The sequence below is a fragment of the Electrona antarctica genome (assembly GCF_951216825.1).
Source record: "Electrona antarctica genome assembly, chromosome: 2".
NCBI classification, from domain to species: domain Eukaryota; kingdom Metazoa; phylum Chordata; class Actinopteri; order Myctophiformes; family Myctophidae; genus Electrona; species Electrona antarctica.
This window is the reverse complement of record NC_136807.1, coordinates 50,136,108-50,153,315: the sequence shown is the minus strand read 5'-3', so window position 1 is coordinate 50,153,315 and position 17,208 is coordinate 50,136,108. Positions and strand designations below refer to the sequence as shown.

Sequence of the window (17,208 nt, the reverse complement as noted above, 5' to 3'; positions counted from 1 at the left end):
ACACACACACACACACACACACACACACACATACACAATTCTGTGTCCTCAAAAACCACGGGTCCATTTGGTTTCATTTTACGCTCTCAAGAGTTACATTATTCTTAAACATCTGAATTACTTAGTTAATTTACAAGAAGTCTACACAATTAGAGCATGTAGAACAGGGGTGCCCACACTTTTTGACTTGAGAGCTACTTTCAAAATGACCAGCTCGGCAAGATCTACCCACCAAATCAATTATTATACCATTGCTGAAAATAGTTTAAATATGTACCCGAGGGGGCTTCGGAATAGTAGAGTTTGTGTTGCATTCTGTACAATATAAGACAAATGCACTTGGAATGGGAAAATGGGAAAAAAAAAATTCAATATATTTAAATGAAATACTCTTTAGGGGCATGTCATGTGATCTACCTGCACAGCCTTTGTGATCTACTGGTAGATCGCGATCTACCTTTTGGGCACCCCTGATGTAGAAGAATGTGTTATTTTGGTCAACCTTTGCCTGTTCTCTCTCCAAAATACAGCATGGAATTGTGGACAAAGACAAAATTCTTTAGTTTTGGGGTCTGAGAGGCTAAATGTCATCAAATGGTGGTCGGTGGCTCAAATGCTGAATAAATAGTGGGCCCTGGGATATATATGTAATAATTACATGTCTGCTCCTGCTCTTTGCCTTTCTCTCTGTGCACTCCCTTTCCGCTTCGTTCTCCCCATCTTTACCCTCTTCCTGTCTCTCTCCTTCCTCCCATCTCCATTTTTCTCTCTCCTCACCCTTCTCCCTTCAAACCCTCTCCAGTCCTCCAAATCCTCTGCACAGGAAGCCCGTCTCCAGACCAGGAGGGGGCGGTGTGGAGGGCGAGCTGAGTGGACAGGGAGGGAGCGGCGACCCCTCTGACCCCACCAGGCCTGGTAAGACTTCTTTTTTTTATGTCCACAAACGCACTAATCACAACATGGTGAAAAACATTCCCAAACCATTCACAAAGAAATTATATAAAAATAGTAAAAAGTGTTTTTTTTTTAACTCGTCTTAACGTCCATGGCAATCAGTGCATAATTAGATTCAGCTCGTCTTAACGTCCCTGGCACTTAAACAGTTTTAACGGGGCGCCCGCTGGCCTAGCGGTCCAGGCACATACCACATATAGGCACATACATACCGGACAGCATGTTGCAGGTTTGTATCCCGATCCCGACGACCTTTGCCGCGTGTCATTCCCTGTCTCTCTCTCTCTCTCCCTGTTTCCTGTCTCTCTCCACTGTCCTATCAATAAAGGCAGAAAAGCCCTCCCAAAAAACATTAAAAAAACCAAAGTTAAATGAACCAAGGACTTGACTGTGTAGGACATGTAATGCCCTCAACCTCGTTGGCACTTCTGTGGTACTGGTGAGTTGGTGACTCAGCCACTTAATGCATGTATCACGTAGGCAGAGAAGTGATTACGAATCTACCTAAGTTATTATTTTTTCCCCCATAAAACAAAAAGCAGACGTAGAAGTTCATAATGCATTGCGATGTGTTTGTAGATCAACTATTTTTATTGTCGTAGGACTACGGTATGTTTACAATTGGGCTTGAGTGGTTACTCCTTTCTGTCCTGTTCTTTTTCCACCATGTAATATACTGTATAATAGAACAGAAATGCCTTTTTTTAAAGGGTAACTTTACTTAGACCTGTCTTAGAGGGGGACATGAACTGACTGTAAATGAGAACCTCAATGCCTGTGCTGGAACAATAATCATAAACAGGATTTAAGTTCAACAAGGAGCTTATTTTACTATCCTTTCCAAATTCCAACCATAGCAATCATCTACAAAATCGAATCAAATGCTTCAGTCTAGACCGCAGATTACTATTGTATGTACTGTACAGCCCTGTACAGTACACACTTTGGTGGGGATTCAATGGGGAATGTATGCCACCCAAATGATCAATAAATCATCCAGCATGTTACTAAGTTCATGCATCGGTCACTGGCACATACATTTGATGGTAGGTCACTAATATATTTTAAGAGTACTAGTGATATTCTGATATCACTATTCTGATATCGTGACTGTGTGCACTTTCTGCAGGACATGGACCCTCGTCTGATCTCGTGGAAAGGCGGGGCGGTGCTGGCGTCTTTGGACACCACCCAGGAGATGTGGATCCACCAGAGAGAGTGGCATCGCTTTGGCGTCCGCATTTGTCTGGTGACCAGGCAGTGGCAGTGACCACAGAGAATGTTCACATGAAATGAAAACATGTGCTCCGAGAGAGGGTCGTATTCATCGGGTGAACACGAAGAACGTACACCTGTATTATGCTCTCATGTGCAAGTATTTAATGGTGGTAAATTCCGAGCCACCAGGCTCTTCCTCATATCTTGGGAACACGAGAACATCCACTTGAAATGAACTAGTAAAACAAATAACACAAAGCACTACATACTGTACTGTAAGACAGATCGAGTCAGTATGGTGGTAGAGAAACAGGCTTCAAGTCTCATATTTTGTCACTGTACTGCCGAGGTGACCTTGAGCAAGGCATTGCGTCCCTAGCATGCCCCAAAGGGGCACTGCTCTGTGGCTCACCCTGTGATTGGACCTTCATGTGGAGGAGAGGGAGGCTCCCCCTTTGGCAGTCAAAAAAACAATTTCAAATGCGTTGAGCTTGTATATCGTCTTTTTCCGCTATTCGTCTTACGATGAAGTACATAGAAGAGAATCATTCTGAAATATTTTCATTGTTTCATTTGGATATTCAATTGGTTGAGATGGAGGGAGAGAGAGGAACCAGAGTGAAGATTAGAAAATACTGTTAAACTGAGTTCAATTGTTTTTCCAACACATCCTTTGGGGGCCGGATAAACATGAAATGGTTGCCAACTAATTTATTATTTATTATTATTCTTTATTTACCCAGGGAAGTAGCTGAGCACAGGTGCTCATTTTCAGCAACGCCCTGCACATAGAAACACAGACACACACACACACATTAAAACCTGGGAGCTGACCAGTACAACCACAGTCTTATACTGTTGGCCACTAAGCAGCTCCAGGGGGAGCAGTTGGGGATTCAGTCCCTTGCTCAAGGGCACTTCAGCGGTGTTGGGTGAGGGATGACAATCACTTCCCCACCCAGATTTTTCCTGCCCGTCCGGGGAATCGAACCGGCAACCTTTCGGCAACAAGGGCGCTCCTCTAACCCTTAGGCCACCGCTGCCCAAACATGCGCATAAGCATGTCCTGGTGGTATAAATCCATACAATGTTATATATCTCCCCTGCCTCTCACTGCCTCTGTCTGAAATGAAGCATAACATTTGGGGGGTCTTTTAAAGGTACATGATTTTTTTTTTTTTTTTTTTTTTTACAGTTTATCACAAGTCTGAATCTGGATTAAACGTCACCTACAGTGTAGGTTTTTGTTTTGTACATAAACGTAAGTGGGTTCTTCACCCCTGTAATAGTTTGTATATACACTAGTGAACCAAAATACATTTCATTGACACAGCAACTTAATAACTGTAATTGAATTTGGAGAAATCTGGGATTCCTTTCTCATTGTGTTGTTAAAATCCAATCTAACCACTAATGGAGATCCTCAACTTTGCTTGACTTGTTTACCAAAACCTTTTCCTAACCTTGGGCATTCTTATGCTTGCTTGCCATAATCTCCAGATCTGATGAGCAAATGTTTAACGCATGTTTGCACTTGTAGGCAGGACTCGCTAATTGTCAGTATTTTTTGAGTAACTACCCCAGGGATTTTTGATACTACCCATAATAGAGCGCCGAAGTCCTGACGTCACTCGCTCATCCCCCGGTTCATGGACGTTTTTCTCTATGGAGAATAACATGGGGTCATCTTAAAATCGGCTCATATAAGAATTGTGGTCCAAAAATGGCATAATTGACAATGAATAAAGTCACAACACCAACTTTGATTAGGCAGTATTGCTTCGTTTAAAAAATATATAAGCTTTTCTGAAAATAGCAGCAGCCCTTTTCTCTAAATTAAATATTATTGGCTTTTTCTGCACACTGACAACAGTTGCTCCTGGGTCCTATTGTCCTAGGGCTGCGCTGGAGCCCGAGCCTGACCCAGAAGCACAACACATATGGGACAAATTCGGGTCCCGACGGGCTTGGGCCAAAGTCCTCAGCTCTAGTACGTGGCTCCACCATCGGAGTGTGAATTGACACACATTGTAATGGGCTTTCAAAAAAGGCGACTATTTTACCCACCTTGTCTTAAGTTATAATACCTGTGTGTTTCAGCTTCAGCCATGATGTAATGAGTTTCATCTTGTATTTAAAGACCTGAGCCTGGGAAAGACATGATGTTCATGGTTAACAACTTCAAAATGAATTTGATATTCAGTAAAAAAGAAGGAAAAAAAACACTCCAATTATGCCAGGTTGCATAACTTCCAAGTGTATGCTGTTGGCCAGTAGAGGGCAGTATATGAATAGAATAAGAAAAGCACCACATTGACACTGCAGTACAGTGTGGGTTAGATAAGCAGCACTACTTTAAGCCCAGAGAAAGGACAGGTGTTCTGTTCCAGTTCATGTGTCATAGCTGCTGATTAGAAAGCTGTTTTATAATGTCACCTCATTGGCACATTCTCGGTGTGCTGCAATTGCAAAACTCTTAACCTCAAAGTACCTAGTGATGATTGAATGCTGAATAACCGCTTGAATATCCAGCGCTGTACGCCTGCACAAAATAGAGATGCAATTGTCCATGTGCCTTATGCGCTCATAGCATCAAAAGTGGGGACCGACCCGGTTCCTATCAGGAAGTGAATGGCCATTGAACTACTAGTGTCATTATTTCACTAAAACATTAGACATGGAACACAATCATGGTCTCTAAACTGCCTCCCCCTGGCCAGCCGGGGCGCCTGGTGGAGGGGAAAGGAACTGGTTGGAATAACGTGTTCCTATAGTTCCACGCGCTACGTCCAACCAGGGAAACTCCCCCCTGTCAGTTGTAAAGGAGCAACTTGGAGACTCAGGGATGAAGGAAGCATGAGTTCAAGTCCGTTGCTCTCCCCATGTCCCCCATATATGGGGACTAGGTTGGCGGAGGGTGTGTAGAGCCCAGGATCACATTAGATAATTGACACAGGGTTGAAAAATGGGTTACAAAAAAAAAGACATGTAATGCTGAATGCTATAGGAGAGAAAACCAGCAGTAGCTAGTTTTCCTGCCCAAGGAACAACACTGTTCTGTCTGGAGATGGATACAATCAAGGGAATGGGTTTAAAATGCAGGGAATGGGGTTTAAAATGCATTGTGTGTTCCTCTACTAAAAACGACGCTTGCATGAGACTTTGTGTCATTTGAGATCAGGGTGGTGTACTCCATACTGCTGGTCAATGGCACTCATGTGATTCTGGGGAATGAGCTAAATAGGCTTCACTGATTATGTGTCACAAATGCTTAAGTTCCTCATTTGTGTATTCTTTGAATGCAATGATGACATTCAGATCAGCTGTTATGTATTCTGAATTCAGGGCATGTATTTACCCCGTTTTCATGGGTCGTATTTGGATTTTTGGAACTCTTTGTCATCGTGGGTGACCTGACCTTGACTGTTATTAGTAATTTGGTATGCACTGAATAATGTAATTCACTGAATTCCGACTGCAGCAGCTAATGAATTTATCAGTGATTATGTATGCACCTTTATCCTGGAGCAAAGCATACGAGAACATGGAGGCTCATTTGTTCCTCACAGATAACCGTAGAAGCTGTACAAGGGCCGAGATAACGCGGCCTCCTCCCTAGCCTATATTTAGGCCTGACGTCAAAATAAAACGCATTTTCGCGATTTTTCAAAAATAGCAGACCTACAAGTTCATAGCGTGGCACTCGGTGCCGCGCTATGAGCTTGTAGATCTGCTATTTTTCAATAGCTAAAGTATAACATAATGCTTAGTTAAAACACCAAAAGGGGTTCCCGCCCAGAATGGGCTAGACAAGCCTCAGAAAGATAGACTTAGAATTGGAACAGAATATCTGTGTCTTGATCTTTCTCCATGTTGTCGGTTTCTCAGTTCTGCATTTGTCTTGCCTGCACTGTAAAATCCTGTTTTTAACTCGACATTGAGATTGTGCAAATGTAACCGAATTATACATTCTCAGAAATACTGAGGATTTACAGTTTGTGTCTTATTTTGATTTCACCAAATGATACACAACACATCTATGTACAACAATGAATGACGGATGTCTGAATCTGACCTAGCCTATGTAAATGTCTACCTGTGATGCCTATGATTGATTGCTAAATACTCTACCTGTGAACATACTGTATTGTTTTGGTAATATTGAATAATGGCCTATACTGCATACAGACATACTGTAGCATTATGTGAATATCTATCTTACCATTGTCATTTTACACAACATCTCACACACACACACACACACACACACACACACACACACATATATATATATATATATATATATATATATATATATATATATATATATATATATATATGCGAACCAATCACGTGTTGTTGGGAGCGCTTGGCCGATAAGGACACTTAAGCACTTGGCCAGAAGATATCAAAGCTCTACTGATTGGCCAGTATGAGATGATCCATGATGATTGTACGATGACAAGAGCGCCCCTCATTTCACACTGGTGTGATTTTTTTTAATATATTAGTGTATATGTGTTCATCTCTAATGTTCTGATGAATTGAAAATGGTGGACCCTGTTGTAAACAAGTGTAATGCTTGTCCTCCACAGTAGGCCTAACAGTCTTTGTATTGAGTTGTGCTTTGAAATGTTCCCATTCTGCAAACTGTTAATACATATTTCAATCAATCAACACACACACACGCAGTGCACACACACACGCACACGCACACACACACAAGCTCGCCAGCAACAACTGCAGACGGAGTCAGACCACTCTGAAGGGATTCGTTGTAAGGTGAGATTAAGAAGTTAAAGAACTGCATGCAATATGCATGTGGTTAGTGGTGGTATTGTGGTTGGCGGACTATAGGCAACTAGAATAGATAATAAATAACTAATATATAATATAGGCTGCATACATACACAATAAGATTGAGTCAGTAGCCTCTGAAACCCACTCGTTCTGGGTCGGTCGTGTCGTCACTGTCGTGTGTCGTCAAAATTAATTATAACAGCATGCCCGTTGGGCAAAAAATCACCGTGTATATTGTCGAAATGTAGGGGTCAATCATGACTCGATGAGGAGGGCGCTCCATCGCTTGGTGGTTCTGGAAAGGCCTTGTGCAGTCGGTGGTAAAACCCAGAGCCAAGGCGCGATTCATACTCCTATTTTAGAGCCGAATAAAAGTAGAAAATAGAAAAAAAAATAGAAATAGACAGCTCTGGTAAAACCGAAAAGTCAGTGGAGACCCGAGTGCAAACGATGGGTGCATCATGGTAATCAAATGACAGGTGCGGAGAATTTGACGAAGTTGATTGTGTGGGGACTGGGGAATTTGGCAAATCAAGCTTAATAGGCTGGTGCCATAGCAATCAATGAAATATTATTTGATTAAAAATATCCCTTGTTTTTTTTACGATCACAGTGAATTTAATCTTTAAAAATAGCCGATTTGCTCATCCACATGTAAATTCTCCATTCATTGTCAATGGGAATTCAATGTTTGTGTAAGTCTGTGAACACAAAAATCTACATAGGCATAGAATGTTCTATTCTGTTGGCAGGCTTGTGGTCGCTTCCATGGAGTCAGTCAGTCAGATGAATCGATAAGGACCAGGGTGTGAAGTCCATGCAGAGAGAGGTAAGTTTTCCAAGGGATTTATTGTTGATTTAATACACATACTGTAGGGCTGGGCAACTTTGACGATGGAGAGGGCCACTATATTTCCACACTCACTCCCTAGGGCCACATATCACTGTCGTGGCAAAGATAGCAGATCTACAAGCTCAAAACGCATCGCAGTGCGGCGTTTTGAGCTTGTAGATCTGCTATTTTTGCTATATTCGAATTGAAATCTCGAATTATTATTAATAATTGGAATCCTGAAAATTAACATTTTTATGTAATTTCAAATGCCTTTAATTATACTTGTGTTGAAGCAATGAGCTACTAATTGTCTCCACCAGGCCGAAGGCGAGAGTATGTTTTGCACTCCGTCCGTGTGTGTGTGTGTGTGTGTGTCCGTCCTTCCGTCCGTCTGTTACCAGCTAATCTCCGGCACCGTTAACCCGGTCGATGCCAAACTTTGCACACACACTCCCTGGATGCCAACGATGAACCTCTGCCCCGCATTTTCCAGAACGGCCTGTTATACCGCCACCATGAGGCAGCTTTTCACATTTTTTACCTAAAACTGCACCGATCTGCGTGAAACGTTGCATGCACACTCCCTAGAGGCCAAGGACAAACCGTTGACCTGCATTTTCCGCATCTGCCTTTTATAGTGCCACCAGGAGGCCGACTTTTGTAAAACACATTTTTTGATATTACTCCTCCAGATTCTGTCCAAAAATCTCACAAATCGTTACACACTATCTCTATGGTCATGTGCTCAAGTCGGATCTGTCCGATATTTCCTATTCCATCCTAATTGGCTATAATTAGCTTTCACAGTTTGCACGATTGCCCCGTTTTGAACAAAAGCCTCAAATCATGAACGCAGCATGCAATTTACATGAAATCTTTCACACATTTTCTTACTAGGCTGAGGAATATATCCCACCCTTTTCACATTGGCCTGTTATAGCGCCACCAACAGGTTGATTTTTGCAAAACACATTTTTGGAACAAAATGCCTCAAAAACATGTTTATATTAATCCTAAACATTTTGCCAAAAATCTCACACAGTCCTATCCTCCTGGTGGAGACCTGTGCCCAGAAGGGCACTTTTTCTAGTTTAGACTGAAGTAATTACAGCGGGTCATGTTTGCATGTTGTGGAAGTAACAGCTGAAACCAATATATCAGTATTCTGACATTAACTTGAAGGCCACATTAAGTGAAGGTGGGGGCCGCATGTGGCCCCCGGGCTTAGCAGCATTTTAGAGAAGGTTCTGTGGGAGAAAGATTAGTCCCATATTCACTGATTATGTTTTTGTTATTGAGGATAAGAACTTGACACTCTTATTCAGATTCCAGAGAAATGTGGAATACATTTTTAAAGTAGTCTATAATCGTAGGAAGGGTTTCAGTTCTTTGATGACCTGGGTTAGTGTCGAAGTGGACCCTTTGGATAAAATGGCGCTATATAAATGCACCATTTACCATTCATGGCAAAAATGATATTAAAGTGACTAGACTAGTTCCTAGTGAGAATGAGTGGTAACTATGCCTCACAGTGAGTCAGGACCTGGCAATAATATGCAACAGTATCTGTGTTCCTATAGAGTTCCTACAGCGGTGCAAGGCAAGAGCTACGGAAAAGAGATGGCATAGTATTTTTTGTTTGTTTGTTCAACATGAGCGTCATTACTCCATGTGCACAAAGGTAGAGAAGAAGTGCCATTGCTTATAGGTTACCAAGTACTATAACAATCCATTTTAAGGAATACAAGGGCCTATAAAGGCCGAGCCATGTAGAACATGTCTTGTGAATGTGAGGGAGGGAGGGATAGAGGGATAAATGTTCATGTCTGTAATATGTGAGTGTGCATATAGCGTCGCAGTCCCGCCCCCTACCAGGGCCCAGGAAATGATTCTCCGTTCATTTTCCTCATAGACTTTTCAGAACGTATTTATTTAAAGACGTTTACGCCGCGGACAAAGCCAACTCTTGTCGTGACAAATCATGACAACAAACACAATTTTTTGGGCCGAACAAATAATTAGAAAAGAAGAAAAAACGGCAGGTTACAACACTTTTTTTGTTGTTTTTCTTCTTTTCTTCTTCTTTCTATTGTGTTTGTTGTCATGAGTCGTCACGACTCGAGTTGGCTTTGTCCGCGGCGTAACCGTCTTTAAATAAATTATTTTTGAAATGTCTATGGGAAAAATGCATTGGGAATCATTTCCTGGGCCTGGCGTCGTCATGAAAGGGGGCGGGACTGAGACGCTCTATTGTGTGCATTGATTGATTGATTGATTGAATATTTTATTAGACAAAAGAAAAAATGCAAACAGCACAATGTACAGTCAGGCATTTTGGTCCAAAGGGATTTCCGAAGAAAGACCTTGCGGTCTTGTTTCCATTCAGGTCCCATGCACTCACACACATACAGTCATGAACAAGAATCTAAAACAGTAATTAGTCACCTCCTCTCCCTCTGACCTGCTGACAGGTGACATTTTAGGTCTGTTTTAAAGGAGGCCAGTGATTTGCTTGTTTTAAGGGAAGGGGGCAGGCCATTCCAAACCTGAATAGCAGTGCTGCCGCTGCTGCGGAAGGTGAATTTACCCATGTTTGTTTTGTAAGTGGGCGGCACCAGATCATTGTTTACGCTTTATTTATTGATCTGCGCAAAAGGACAGTTACACCCATTTTGGGCGGGAACCCCTTTTGGTGTTTTACCCATAGTTATAATTTAGCTATTGAAAAATAGCAGATCTACAAGCTCATAGCGCGCCACCGAGTGGCGCGCTACGAGCTTGTAGGTCTGCTATTTTTGAAAAATCGTGAAAATATTTATTTCAGAAAACTGGAGGATTTAGAAGGATTTTTTTTAAATTTTGAGGTCAGGCCTAAATGGGTCAAATGATAAGGGACAATATCGGTGGCACCCAACTGTAATCATCAAAAGCCATGTATTTGAAAATAGCAGACAAAGGTAATAAGTGGGGCATTTAGAGGTCTGGAAAGTCCCTCGTGTCACAAAGATATGGCGTTCTTAATAGTCCAATTCTCAGGCTCATCTGTCTGGCCCTGCTGTCAGCCTATTCAGGAACTTTATTCTCTTAATGTGACCATGGATCACATTTCAGATGAACTCTTCACGCCCAGACGCAACCTGAGCTGACACACACACACACACGCGCACACACACACACACACACGTGCACGCAGACACACACACCCTTTTAGTTGTACCGTCTTTCATAGGCAGGAAGGAAGAGCCCGTTCCTGCTTTAATCAGCCGTCATATTGACCTTTTGTTGCTCTGCGGAGCCGCTCTGGGGTCGTCTGGGGTTCAATCAGACGTCTGTTCAGTCCAGTTGTACTTGGAAGTGTGTGTGTGTGTGTGTGTGTGTGTGTGTGTGTGTGTGTGTGTGTGTGTGTGTGTGTGTGTGTGTGTGTGTGTGTGTGTGTGTGTGTGTGAGAGAGTGTGTCTGCAATTCAGCCCTCACATTCAAATTTTGGCAACATTTATTCAAAAGAGTTTAACAATTAGTATAAAGAATTAGTAAGTATTGGTTGTGTGTGCGCGCATACGTGTACTCAACGTGTTACTCAAAAATTCACACCCGTCACACACCTCAGCGTTGCCATGGAGACGAGAGCAGCCACCAATCCTCTGAGGGTGATCAGTTCCTCACAGGTGAGAAGGAACCTGGCCACGCCTCCGTGACCAGAGCATCAATGACTATTGATGGCAATGAAGCCAACACCCCAGCCTCTTCCACAGAACACTGCAGCTCACCACCTGGACTGAAGACAGAACACACACACCAACACAATACCCTCCTACTACTAATATCACCTCATACTATCATTAACCAAGTATAACTCCAATAATAATAAATATGGCCAGGGGCCATCACACCCCCCATGCTAAAGAAAACTTCTTCTCCCAGAATGTTTCCAGAATCTTAAATCCAACATGCTCAGGTACACTGCAACACATGTAAACACCTAGCCATTTTCCACCCTAGAGAGGTGCAACGTGGCCAGTGTGCTAGACAACCCGAGTGGCAATTAAAGAAAACACATCTGAACTCTCCTTAGTATGTGGGGGTAAAAGGACTGGCCAAGTACCCTTTCTCATTTATGAATTCATGACACATTTCAAAGCCAACACAACACTATACAAAGCAATATGGTTCAAGCATAATAATCCATACAATAAGATAGATCACAGAACATCTAAAGCATCACACAACCCTTTCAGTGCGCAACAGAAAGAATTATCTAAATACGAATTGATTGATCACACAATCACTGAATTGATTGCACACACAATCACTGAATTAGTCAAATACATGACAACTGAATGTACTGAGTGGGTCAAAAGGAACACATGTCACATGTCTCCTGTCATGAGAGAAAAGAAAAAAAAACACCCACCAACATATAGATATGCTTGACCAGTCAGACAAACCTTAATGGATAATCAAAACTAATTCATCTTGGTACGTGGTGTTATATAGCATAACCTTTCTCATATTAGAATTAATTTGAACAAACAGACCAGAACAATGGCACATTTTACAACACAAAATGAACGAATCACAGAAATTATACTCAAAACCACTTTTTTTGAATATATACACACACACCTTACGATGGATTACACCATCACTGAATGGGGCAAAACGCAACGATTCTCCTGTGGTGTGCGTCTCCTCCCCAGTGAGCGCACAAACAGGAGCCAAGCATAAGGACCAAAACGATACATCAAATTCACAAAATTCACTAATGCAAAGTTAATCACCAAATGCAAATCAGAGTGACATCCCACTAATTGACGCACAGGGCACACCCCCCCATCAACACATGATTAAGAATAGTCACCCTGATGAGCCAAACGAGTTTCACATGAGCTCTATAGTCATCTTTACACAAACCCACACAATACTGAATCAAATGCCTTTTTTCATGGCAAAAATAACACACATGAGCCTCAGAAGAGACATTACCATTACAGAGTGTTTGCGTGACATTTGTTTAGACCGGTAGATGGTTAGCAAATTTCAGTGTGCATAGAGTGAAAAATGGGACGGCATGTTAAAACAAATGTGTCAGCTCAAACAGCAGCTTTAGCAATACTCTACTTTTTGCTCATCACATAAACAAGTTGAGTATTTTGCCCAATTACACCAAATTGCAAACTTTCTCTTAAGCAAAACTCAACATGACTGGTTAGCAGATTCTTTTCAAAAACATAACGAGCTCTACACAGTTTAAGGCCAATTACCTGTGGCAGCAACACCTTCAAGAACATACACTCTCACCTCAAGCCAGCAGTACAAAGGCAATATATGACCACTGATGTCAAACGGCTCAGGAGTACCAGAGACACCCCCAGGGGTAGTAGACCTTACTGACGCATCTTCAGACTGGGAGGCAGGTTAACCTGTTGGAATTTACCCGAACAACACTCATGCATTATAGCATTCCACCCCTCAGGGATGGAGGGCATTCCCCCCCCCCCAGTCACATTATCCAGTTGCTGCTGGCAGTTCAGTACTTAACCCATGGGGAATACCCACCCCATGGCCCTGAAGGCCAAACAAGGAAGCATCAGCCTCCGCCTCCCCCTCCTTATTCAAGCCCTCAGACGTACTCACCGCTGCTCCTCCAGGTGACAGTTCCAGGATACCCCCCTCCATGAGTCATCAACACAGTAGCCAATATTTACCTCTCTAGCACCACCAAACATGAACATTTTACACTTTAGAAATGGCCAATGGTCAAAATTCCTTAACAATCTGCTAACCAAGCCAAATCAGGCAAAATACAAACCTTGCAACGGATTACCCCAACCAACCTTTAAACCTTTAAATCTATCAAAGCCTTAGGACGAGCCACCAAAACATGTTACGACCCTTAGTGTCTAGGGGCAAAGACTCGCAACATGTTGGAAATGAGAAGCAGCAGCTTATGCAAAAATATAGTTTATTAACAGAAAGTGGATAAACGAATGAATATTTACATAAGCTGAACCAATGAGTTAAATTCAGACTAACAACAACAAATGACAAACTACAACTAAGCAAACATAATCCTTTCCGAAGGGATTCAAATCAAAGTCACTAGTTGGTAGGGGGAAAGAGGATTGCCTCCTTCCCCAGCGACAGTCAGGCTCAGACTGGCTTTTATAGTGAGGGCTGGGCCTGCCACCTCAGCGTTGCCATGGAGACGAGAGCAGCCACCAATCCTCTGAGGGTGATCAGTTCCTCACAGGTGAGAAGGAACCTGGCCACGCCTCCGTGACCAGAGCATCAATTACTATTGATGGCAATGAAGCCAACACCCCAGCCTCTTCCACAGAACACTGCAGCTCACCACCTGGACTGAAGACAGAACACACACACACCAACACTATAGAGCACCGAAGTCCTGACGTCACTGCCCTCTACTACCAGTAGAGGGCAGTGAGCGCCATGGTTCATGTATGTTTTTATAAGCATTGTACTCTCCATAGGGGGATTTTAGATCGCCTCATATAAGAACTGTGTTTGAAAAATAAACCGATCACCCGGGCCTTTTCACTCATATGGATATAAAGCATCGACTGAAGGTGGAACTGTACAAATATACCCAAAGAGTAACAAAATAAGCGTTAGAAACGAGCCAAACAACCCAGAGACTACATTTCCGGGTAGGCTGCTTCTGCCCGCAGCCCGTCGCACAACAGAAACTGAACGTTAATTACGTTTATTTTTATTTTTATTTTATTGATATATAATGTATTGTGGTTAGTACGAGTCGAGTCACCACCAGCTGAGCTTACGTCAACGAGGAATCTCAGGAACGCAATATGTTGACAGCTGGGCGTGACGTATATGCTCAGCGACATTGCATTCATATGTAGTTTCAAGGCTTTTGCGGTCACATTAATTCCATTTTCTCTAGAAACTGGCTGTATCAAATATGAATGGACATCATTAACGACGCACAGCCACTCCCCTGACAGAAACGCCGAGGTGGTCGGTTTATTTTTCAAACACAGTTCTTATATGAAGCGACCTAAAATCGCCGTTTGGGGATCTCAATGCAAATAAACAAATACATGAACCTGGAGATTGACGACCTCTACTGAAAGTGACGTCAGACTTCGGGGCTCTATACCCTCCTACTACTAATATCACCTCATACTATCATTAACCAAAAGTATAACTCCAATAATAATAAATATGGCCAGGGGCCATCACACTGCCTTCAGGATGTATGCTCCACATTTATGGAATAATTGTCAAAACAAATTGAAGTTGAATGTTTTTGTTTCATGTACTACTTTTAAAAGACTCTTAACTGAACTCACACTAGAGGAAGGCATGTGCACCTGCTTTCTGTAATATTTGGTTACAAGGTTTTGTTTCTGTGTGTATGTGCTTGTGTATTATATTTGTTTATACTGTAAAATCATTGCTGTAAATGTTCTTGTTTGTATACAGGGCGCCATTGAAAAAGAGACCCTGGTCTCAATTGGATTCCCCTGAAATAAAAGTTTCAATCAATCAAACGTAGCGCTTCTTCTGTTCTTTTTTTCTGACACCAGTACAAATGTTTGAGGCTACAAACACAACAGCAGTGAACTGTATTAACCCAAACTCCAAGGGCAAAACACTACAAACCGACTGAGTCATATATACTGTATCATCATCTACTCTTCTTTAAATCATTTTTCCTTGCCTCGAGAAACCTCTCTCCTCTCTCTACCATCCTTCCGCTCCTCTCCTCCTCTTCCTTACCCCCCCGAGAGGACTGCTGAGATCCCTGAGGTGGTGTGTGTAGGCTGTTTGCTTTGATAAGGCAAAATGAGAGAGAGAGAGAGCGCACAGAGCGCTTGCCTCTTGCCTCCCGGTAGTTCTTCCCTTAACAGGAAACGTGTACTTTATGTGGTGCAACGAGAAGAGCTGATCCTGTGGAGTGGATCCTTGCAGAGAGCGTAAACTAAACTCTTAATGATTTAATGAAGTCTCTCCCCTGAGAGCCAAGTGTTTTTATTGATCGGCAAATATACAGTATAGATAGGCCTGCTTGGATTCGCCTGACCCAGACGGGGGGACGGGGTGTGTGTGTGTGTGTGTGTGTGTGTGTGTGTGTGTGTGTGTGTGTGTGTGTGTGTGTGTGTGTGTGTGTGTGTGTGTGTGTGTGTGTGTGTGTGTGTGTGTGCGTGCGTGCGTGCGTGCGTGCGTGCGTGCGTGCGTGCGTGCGTGCGTGCGTGCGTGCGTGCGTGCGTGCGTGCGTGCGTGCGTGCGTGCGTGCGTGCGTGCGTGCGTGCGTGCGTGCGTGCGTGCGTGCGTGCGTGCGTGCGTGCGTGCGTGCGTGCGTGCGTGCGTGCGTGCGTGCGTGCGTGCGTGCGTGTACTAGGGCGGTCGGCACACAGGTACACACTCATTAAACATGCGTGTGCGACTGTGCGCGTGCGTCACCCTGCCCAGCGGCAGTATAGCAGTATTTGGGTTATAAGAAGAAAATGTCTGTAAGGTTCAGGTTGCATAACTGTTTATGTGCGTGTGTTCTTGTTTTGTGTGTGCCCTTGCATATTTTGTATGTAACTGTGCGTGTCCCCATGCTTCAGGTATCGTGACGTGGATACCTTTTGTTATCACCTCTTGTTTTTGAGTGGTGCAACCACTCCCTTACGGAGCTATGTGTGTGGGTGGGTAGCTGGGTAGTGGGTAGCTGGCTGGGTGTCTGGGTATGAGCACGAAAATAACATGGTTGTTTTTCACCACCTGTGCGCAACCATATTAGCTGTATATATGATGCTTTCGGGTGTGCCAGTACAGTACAGTGACAGTACAGTACAGTAGAGGGTACAGTAGAGGGACTGCCGCACGGTAACTCTGTCATTTCTCAACCATTTCGGACGCAGGGCGGCACGCCGGAACCGGCCCGGCCCCCTGGGCGCGTTCCTGTGGGTCTGTATATTCTCATGGTACAGCAGAGTATACAGTGTCAATATTGCTCCGGATGCTCCGGCTGCCCTGCTTGGTTTTGGCTACTAGAGTGCTCGGCACTCTAGTAGCCAAAATAATGATTTTATACTGAGTGGAAGACTCTCTATCGTACCTTGCTCCACTAAATGGCTTCACGAATTTGTATCATTGATACATCTGGAGAGCCTGCGGTGCAATGGTGCAATGGGCTGGACAGTTTGGCAGCATTTGAATATATGGGCCCTATAGAGGGTATGCACGTGACATCATCATCAAACCCGGAAGTGATGCGGTAACGCCCACTGAGTGGCAAAAAACTACTTTCTGGCCTTGACAGCCCATACATCCAAACAGAAAAGTCCTGTCTGATTGCATTAAACAACATTACACTATGTTAAACTCACTTTGTCAGTCACTTTGCCACTCGATTTGCCACTTGATTTGCC

At 43.2% G+C, this 17,208-nt stretch overlaps 1 pseudogene across 1 annotated transcript in view; it reads left to right on the top strand.

Annotated features, from left to right (window-relative positions):
- LOC306933939 (actin-related protein 8-like) overlaps positions 1 to 17,208 on the top strand; it is a 105,476-nt pseudogene that overhangs the window by 16,197 nt on the left and 72,071 nt on the right. The window lies entirely within an intron of this gene.